The sequence below is a fragment of the Danio rerio genome, chromosome 1, assembly GCF_052040795.2.
Source record: "Danio rerio strain M-AB ecotype USA chromosome 1, GRCz13ab, whole genome shotgun sequence".
NCBI lineage: Eukaryota > Metazoa > Chordata > Actinopteri > Cypriniformes > Danionidae > Danio > Danio rerio.
In genome coordinates, this window is record NC_141021.1 from 15951356 (window position 1) to 15960548 (window position 9193).

At 34.7% G+C, this 9193-nt stretch overlaps 2 long non-coding RNA genes across 2 annotated transcripts; one reads left to right on the forward strand and one right to left on the reverse strand.

Annotated features, from left to right (window-relative positions):
- Positions 1-2249: 2249 nt before the first annotated feature.
- LOC147846738 (uncharacterized) lies at positions 2250-5765 on the reverse strand. Its single transcript, XR_015476420.1, has 2 exons — positions 5671-5765; positions 2250-3420 (listed from the first exon to the last, which is right to left on the reverse strand). It is a non-coding gene; the product is annotated as an uncharacterized LOC147846738 (long non-coding RNA).
- Positions 3012-9166, forward strand: LOC108185170 (uncharacterized). Its single transcript, NR_200065.1, is given in 10 exon segments — positions 3012-3059; positions 3138-3518; positions 4098-4256; positions 4741-4784; positions 4891-5338; positions 5938-7655; positions 7745-8122; positions 8315-8470; positions 8585-8613; positions 8804-9166. It is a non-coding gene; the product is annotated as an uncharacterized LOC108185170 (long non-coding RNA).
- The last annotated feature ends 27 nt before the right edge of the window (positions 9167-9193 follow it).

The following is a 9193-nucleotide window of genomic DNA, read 5'->3' on the forward strand; positions in this document are numbered from 1 at the left end:
GGGTTTATCACATTGGGTTTATGTGCATCCGCTGATTAAAGCTGAGGTGAAAATGCCTGTATAAGAACAGAAGAACACCTACAAGAAATCATCTTGCGTCATTACTGTGTTGTGTATACTTCTTTGACCTTGTGTGGAAGTGCTGTGAATGATGCTTTAAATAGTGCCGTAAATTGACTTTATTTATAATTAAGCTTGAATCAACATTTGGTGTGGCCATTTTTTTTAGCAGCTTTTGTCTTACACCTGCTCAAGATTTAATTTCTGGTAGGATTCTAGAAGATCATCGTGGTGATGGTGAGATTAAGTCTGGAGCACTGGCTGGTCAAAGACGTCTTGTGCAAAGAAATGTTTTATATTCACTAATTGGGCAAATAATGTTTGGAAGTGTAAACTGTTGTTTTCTGAAAAAACCCTACAGAAAAAGACAGAAATAACTGACCTAAAAACCACATGGAGGGCATTTCTGAATGTGCTGCACTGTAAATGTCACAGATGTGTCTCATTTAAAGGAATAATTTCCCCCAAAATTAACATTTACACACCCTTAAATGGCTTCAAACCTTTATTAGTTTCTTTCTTTTGTATAAATATATATTTCTTTAAAAATGATAAAGAGGACACTTGATGTTACATTCTGTTGTTTAAATGTCCCTTTATTTTTTGAGCAGTGTATTTTGAAGAAAGCTGAAAACCTGTAACCACTGACTTCCATAGTACCTGCTTTTCCTACTATGGGAGTCAGCAGTTGCAGGTTTACAGCTTTTTTTTGTGTTTGACAGAAGAAAGTCAAACTGGTTTGAAACAATTGAAGGATGAGTATATTTTTAGGTGAACTATCCCTTTAAGAACAAAACTATGCAACAGTAACTCTTTCATAGCATGGCAGAACTAAAAATTGTGAAAAGATTTATTAAAAATATAACGTTTATATACTGATATGCTGAAATGTCCTACAAATTAAAATGTTGATACTTTTTCCCTTTATACCATGTAAAGCAGCATTTACACATCCTCACTGTAGAAATGATTGACTTGACCCCCTGACCCCCACCCCATTTACCTCATCTCCTTTAGCTCTGGCTTTGAGAGCAAACACCTTATTTTGATTTTTGTCTGAGTTGTCGAGCTTGAAGATTTGTGTCTATTCTTGCATATTGAAACTGCATATTATCTTACTTGTGGTGCTGTCAGTTTAGATAGCAGACTTTAAGATCAGGTTTATTTTACTGTAAACGATTCTAATTGGTTTAAAGGCACTGACTGAAGCATGAGTTTAAAAACTAGTCGACAAACTGGAGGATAAAACCTGCAAAAACAAATAAATAAATAAGTACACAAGTATATAAATGAGTAGATGAATCCATAAATCCCTGCATAAATAAAACATTCATGCATTTTCTTTTCGGCTTAGTCCCCTTATTAATCAGGGTTTGCCACAGAGGAATGAATTGCCAACTTATCCAGCATATATTTTACGCAGCGGATGCGCTTCCAGCCCCAACCCAACATTGGGAAACACCCATACACACTTTTCCACACACATGTACTAAGGCCAATTTAGTTTATTCAGTTCACCTATAGCGCATGTCTTTGAGCTGTGGGGAAAACCAGTACCCGGAGGAAACCCACGGGAACACAGGGAGAACATGCAAACTCAACACAGAAATGCCAATTGACCCAGTCGAGGCTTGAAACAGTGACTATTCCTGTCAGGCGATCGTGCTACGTACTGCGCCACCGTGACAATCATCAATAAAATAATAAATATATATACACAGATCCACACATTTCTGCACAAATACATATATTAATAAAATAAATGCAGGATTATGTTTCAAAAATGAATAAATGTTTGAAAAAAATCCTCCTACACTTGTGTGATTGATTTTTATTATTTATCAGCTCGCACTATTATGTATTTATTTATGCAGAAGTTTGTGGATTTTTATACATTTACTTATTTGCTTATTGAATTATTGTTTTACTAATGCAGGAATTTATGGATTCATTTACTCATTTATTTATTTATTTGCTTATTTATTTATTGTTTTTGAAGGTTTCTTCCTCAATAGTGTTCAAGTGAGCACAAGCATGAAAATGTTTAGAACCTAAAATAGCAAGTGGTCCAAAATAAACTTTTGTGTGTCCATATATGTGAATTAAATATCTTAGTTGAGGCGTTTCTAAAGCTGATACAATCTTATTTACTGAATACAAGTACTCATTTCTGACAGGCCCTTGAAAGGTTTTAGAGATTTTCAGGTCAATTTCATTTATTGTGCAACAGATTAAAGAAAACTCAGTGGTAAAGTGGACCTCAGCTGCCACAGGATGTAAGAGGTTGTTTGTTGTGTGAAAGCAGTGTTAATTTCAAGAAGAGTTTCTGAAGAGACTCAGACCTGCTCTGTGTTTCTTGAGAAATGCAAGGTCAAACCACAAATGTCCCTTTGTGACAGTCCAGAATGTGTGTACATCTGCATCCATCCGTCCACCCATATCTGTGTCTATCTTATTGTCAATTGTTTAATATATTACTTTATAATAGTAAGAATAACAGTGGAGGTGGTAGTAATAATAAAGTTTTTACACAGTTTTGAAATCATTTAAATGTTCCAACGAGACCCCAGTAGTATCAGACAGGATGACCATATTTGTAATCTTCTTATCTTTAAGGTAAGTTCTTTGCTTGTAAGAAACACAGGAAACCACAGCAGTGCTATTATATATGTGCATTGTGTGCAGTTTTTGCAGAGTTTTGCGGTTTTGACACGTAGACATGCCTCAAGCGAGAACATTCTTATGCACATGTGCATGTATGTCTGTTAATCATCCATTTGCATAAATATTGCAAAAAAATAAATAGATATAAATATTTTTATATAACCTGGTTGTGAGTAATTAGACTAGATAATTTCCAGTCTTTATCAAAACTCTTTAGAAGAAACCCATCCCACCACCAGAGAGAGTCATCCAGTCAGATAAGAGCAGCTAACCACTCTGAAGACCCTCACATTCAGCAGTCACTGAGATGGAGAGATCAACAGTCGTTCTTCTGTGTAAGTCCACTCATTAGTGTTGTAAATGTTGTGCTATTTTCTTTATGACGTCAATTCCTTCACCTGTTTGTTCTGCAGGTGTTTTGTTGTGTGAAGAGCAGAAAGTGTTTGGGACAGAAGTGAACATGAGAGTTAAACCAGGAGAAAGCGTCACTCTCTACTGTGACTGTGCTCTACCGTTTGGATCTCACATTGTCTGGATGAGAAACTGCTCGCATGAGAATCAGCCATCTCTGTTCATTGATCCTCCAAAACTCTTCCTGGAGACGTTTCCACGGTTCAGTTTCCTGCTCAACAGCTCCAGTAACTCCTATGATCTGCATATAGAGAATGTCAGTGTCTCTGATGAGGGGCTTTACTACTGTGCGGAAAGGAAAAAGACATTTATAGATGAAGACGGCGTCAATTCAAAATATGTGTATGAATATGGGAACAAAACAACTCGACTAGCTGTCCTGGGTGAGGAGAAATTCCTGCTGTGGCTCATCTAAAGCTTTGATGCATGTTGGTAAATTCAGTGTGATTAAGAATTTCTCAGTGAGTCTGAAATCTAAATCTAATATAAATAATCATAAAGTAGGGGTAATTCAGCATTTCTAATTCTAATAATTCTGATCTGTTATCACTCACTCTCTCTAAAATTCTCCAATCCTGTTTTGTCTTTAAGTTCAAGATAGAAATGCATAACAGAATCAGATAGTTTGATAAAAGATGGTAACCTGAGTGGTTTCTGGTTTCCACTGACTGACTATGGAAATTAATGGGAGTCCTGAAATGTTTGTTTAAAATGTTATTTTGTGTTCAACTCATGGTTTGAGCAAATGGAAAGTGAAAAATTAAACACAGAATTTAGGTTAATTCCTTCAACAACTGATTAATGCCATTAAATGATCTAAACATTATAATTAAAATAGAAGTTGTTCTTATATAATGTCTGTAAATAATATATAAGACGATGTCCTCTAAAGTTAAATGTTATGGACGCTTCAGAAACTCTTCATTTGTTTGTTCAGTCTTGTGTGTTTAATTTATCATTAGTTTCTGCACATGAGTCCACCATCGCCTCCACTTCTCCTCCAGTGTCAGAGTGTGTGTTCTGCTGGACGCTGCTGTTGAGTGTGTGTCCGGTGTGTGTTCTCCTCTCCTCACTCCTGTCCTCCATCTGTGTTTACTGCTTCTGTCGTCCTCAAACTACAGGTAGAGCTCATCGACACATTTACATTCATTTTGAACAAATCTGTGAATCTGTAGAGCTTTTTTAAAGATTTGTTCTTTTAGATTTTAACATTTTGACTCTAATCGTAATTATTAGACTTTTCCACATGAGAAAATACAGTAATTTATAGTAAATACTGGAGTGTTTTTGACCCATTCTACAGTAAATTGTATTATACTGTACTGTATATTATAGTATTTACTAAACTGTTAATGACTGATGTTAAATGTTAACTGATGAACATGAGACACATACTGTAGTATACTTTGGTTTTTACTGCAGTAAACTGCTGTGTTATTTAGTAGTTTGTTTACATTACTATAGTTGTTGCATTACCACAGAAACTATAGAATTACCACAACAGATTAATTCAAGTCCTTTACTATAGTGTACTTCAAAAACACTACAGTATTTACTATAAATTACTACAGTATATTAACCGGGTTCATTTTGTGTGTGTTTTAGGTTCTGACATGAGTGCTGAGATTCTTAAAGCAAATGTTTTGATGGTAACTATTTTATACTCTTTTATTGACCATATCAAAGATGAATTGTTGACTGATGTGGTTTTTCACTAGTTTATTTGATCCATTCTCTTCTTGTCAATCATTTCAGGCAGATTGTGTGGAGAAACATCAGTGTGAGGCGAGTAAGACTGGAAAGATCTGCGTCCACACTGAAGTCTCTTATAGACGACTGTCATCTAAACATCCCTACACCAACATCTGACACATGAACTGCTCTTAGTCTACTTTCTGTCTTATTTCTGATAGAGTTTGAGTGGACATGCTTTTATTTACAGCACATTATCTATTACAATCAAATGTTTTTTTTTAAATGAATAGTGTGATCCACAGATTATTTAGGGTTTAACATTTCATTTTTGACTAAATTAATGTGTCCAAAGATTATTAAGAAAAGCAGATTATTAATAACAGCACAAGGCTGTGTATGTTTGTATCTGCAGATCATCTGCATATCTCAAAATAAATTAGTAGTGTAAATGTTCACTCATGATGAATGATCACTTTTATTTCAAATATTAACACAAAATATTTAATAGTTATTGTAGTGTTCTCGTGCAGTGTGTTGTGACTGACTAAACACCGAGTTAAACCATAGCCAATGAAGACAGAGTCGTAGCAAGTTTGATCATTTACTGTCACTCTTCTTATTAGCATTTATGGTGAAAACTGCAACAAAATAACAAAACAATTCTCAGAAATTGAGTTTTGACAGGTATTTCCACTCACATATACATAACATAAACAGACTACAGTTCTCCCTGCAGTAGGAATTACACTAGCAAACAAAGTTATTAAACGTTGTATTTTTTACAAAATAATCACTAATATAAAGTCTTTAACATGTCTAATGTGCAAAACATAAACTTACGGCATTGCCTCTATGATGAGTTTAAGCGGATGGCTTAGATTGTCCGAGAGAGCGCATGTCTGACATGGCTTCCACAATGAGCCAGGAACACTAACAGGAAGTGACTACACAGGAAGTATGATATAATGCAAAATAAAGGTATTCCTTTTTACACACGAAGTAGATTAATTAAATAAATTATGAATTTCACATTTTAACAAAGGAAATATGCATATAAAATATTTAAAGAAAATATTTTAAAGTGAAACTTCTTAAAGGGCAACACAGTTATCAGCGTCTGTGAACATGAATAAAGCTTAAAGAGGGAGTCATGAACAAACAATGGCTCCATCTAGTGGCTAATAGCTGAAGGGACTTGTCCAACTGCGTTGTCTTGACTCTTGACCATCCAGATTATATGATGAAGATAGTTTTTGATTGTTTCTGTATTATAAATAAAAAGTCTGACCACTTTAACAATTATATTCTTTTTTTATTCAACAAAAACAAAACAAAATCAACAATAAACTATAAATATGATGTGTTCAGATTTAAGTAAGATTGGATTAAGACTTTACTTCATTCATAAACTGATGGGATTGTGCTCATAATAACAAATAATAAAATTTACTGTAAACACAAACATTTTCAAGCTCAAACTGGTACACAAAGTTCTGCTGTTGTTTATGATGTAAACGGCATAAAACTATGACAAATCAAATTTATAGTGTGTAAAATATACAGATGAGCAGTACTAAATACAATATTAGCTTAATAGTTCACCCAGGCTACTTGATCATAAATGATAAAAAAAGAGCAAGCATTAATGTTGTCAAGATTCGTGCTTTAGAAATCCTGTTTCCATCTGTCCTATACAGTAGGAAAGTACAGTATGTGATTCTGAACTCAGCCATCATTACAGTAGACTGATGTAGAAATGTACTGTAGTCATTTAGTGCAAGAGTTATTCTGTTAAATGCCACAGGATGTGAGAAGCGCTTTTCATGTGTGACTGAAGTGCTAGTTATGGTGATGGAGAGAGTCCAGCCTGCTCTTTGTTTTTCTAGGGTACGACCCAAACCACAAATGTTTCCAGTGGCCTTTGTCACTGTCCTCTTGTAAATGCTTACGTCTCTGTATTTATGAGTTTTGATCAAGTTAAAAAAAAATATTTGACATTTTCATTTTCAGATTATGAGTTTACAATTTAGTAAATTTCACATTTCATGTCAAATTCACACTGATCAAATACACACTGTAACTCTGATACACATTATTCATTTAACAGTAAAGTGTCTGTAGATTATCACCAGGCCCACCATACTAGCACAAACACTTCATCAATCAATTAATCAATCAATCAAATTAAACTGATATAATAAAACTAACCATGATTGCTCTTGTTTCACCATGGGATTTTAAGACAAGCTGAGACAGGAAACCACAGCCTCGTGATTGTGTCAGTGCACTAGTTGTGACTTGAGCTTGTATAGAGTACACAAATGGAATGGAAAGCTTTGCGGTCACAGACAAAAGCAAAAATAAGTTTCTAGCAACTTTTAAAGACCAAGAGCAAAAGAAACCTTGAGTAAAGACATTCATTCTGGAGGTTTAGAAGCCAAAGAAAACAATCAGCATGTAGATGAACGATGCCAAACAAGAAACTCATAAAGACGCTCAAAACTTCAGGTCATCTCCATTACAACATTAAACATCACATCGTCCAAAACAAAAGTCCCAACAATTTATGAAACTGAGTTCACTCTTACATTTTATAATTAAACTTGAACATCTAAAAGAGCTTTAAAAGTGTGTTTAAAGGAACAGATGAGAGGAAACAGACCAGATTATACCCCTAAAAACAAAACAACAGCATAAAGATTCAGAGCTCTTCCACAGAGATCCCTCCCACCACAATGAAGCGGACCCTTCACACTGCAGCTGAAGACCCTCACATTCACAGTCTCAGATGGAGTGAGCGAGATTTACAGTCATCATACTTCTGTGTGAGTCAATATTTCTGTGTTTGAATGTCATGATGTATTCTTGATGATGTGCTAGAGATTTAACACACACTCTTGCGTTTGTTCTGCAGGTGTTTGGTTGTGTGAAGAGCAGAAAGTGTTTGGGACAGAAGTGGACATGAGAGTTAAACCAGGAGAAAGCGTCACTCTCTACTGCGCTTTACCTTTTGGATCAGACATTATTTGGATGAGAAACTGCTCACATGAGAATCAGCCATCTCTGTCAATAGATCGCTCAACACTCTTCAAGGAGACGTTTCCACGCTTCAGTTTTGTGCCCAACAGCTCCAGTAACTCCTATGATCTGCATATAGAGAATGTCAGTGTCTCTGATGAGGGACTTTACTACTGTGGGAAAAGAGAAACAAAAATATATAAAGATGAACGAGGAATCAAACCAAACATTGAGTATGAATATGGAAACAAGACGAGCAGACTGTCTGTCCTGGGTGAGAAAACGATGATTTATAGTGTATTTAATATTAGAATCTTTAACTTCTGATTTTCCAACCACTTTTAGCAAATTCATCCGTGTTAAACTCATATTTTTCATTATTGTGTGTAATCAGTAAAGATAAAATAAAATGAATATAATAACTAAATATATATTCACTTTAATAATGGCCTGTTGTTCATTTTAGAGCAAGAGTCTCCTTGTGCTGAACGGTTTAACAGCACCTCCACATCACCTGCATCAGAGTGTGTTTTCTGCTGGAATCTGCTGTTCAGTGTGTGTTCGGTGTGTGTTCTCCTCTTCTCCATCTGCGTCTACTGCCTCTGTCAGAAGAAAACTACAGGTAATCATTTGATCCTGAACACTTAATCCCTAACTGGAGGGTCTTTCATAAAATTAGAGTATTATATAATAAACCAAATGTAAATTATTCTTATGGTTTGTTAATTTGCTGTAGGTTCTGGGGCTGAGAACAGACATGTTGAGGTATGAGCACATTTTGAGAATAATTTTAATATATATTATTCGCAATAGTTTTGCTGCAACATAAATTACATCAATATAATATAATATAATATAATATAATATAATATAATATAATATAATATAATTTATAATAATTTATAATATAATATAATTTTTTTAAATTTATGTAATTAAATATATTCTGTTTCAGGCTGGTGATGAAGTGTGTTATGCTTCATTAGACATGCCTTCCACACAGCAACAAAGGCAGAGGAATAAAAGAGCTCAGAGTTCAGACTTCAGTATTTATTCTAATGTCAGAACCAGCAGAATGTAAAGTAGAGTAAACTAAAGTCATTGTTCTTTAGTAGAAATATGATTCAAAAGAGTGTTAATGGCAATGTTCTGGCATCTGCATCTGAGTTAAACTGCAGTGTTGATTGTTAATAAGAATGTATAAATGTGTGTGAGGCATGAATGTCTGACACACTGCTTTCTTCGAAATATCTTCTTTTGTGCAAACTCCATGAAGATTTGAAACCGCTTGAGTTTGAGTAAACGGTGAGTAAATCTGGATTTCTGTGTGAACTCTCCCTTTATT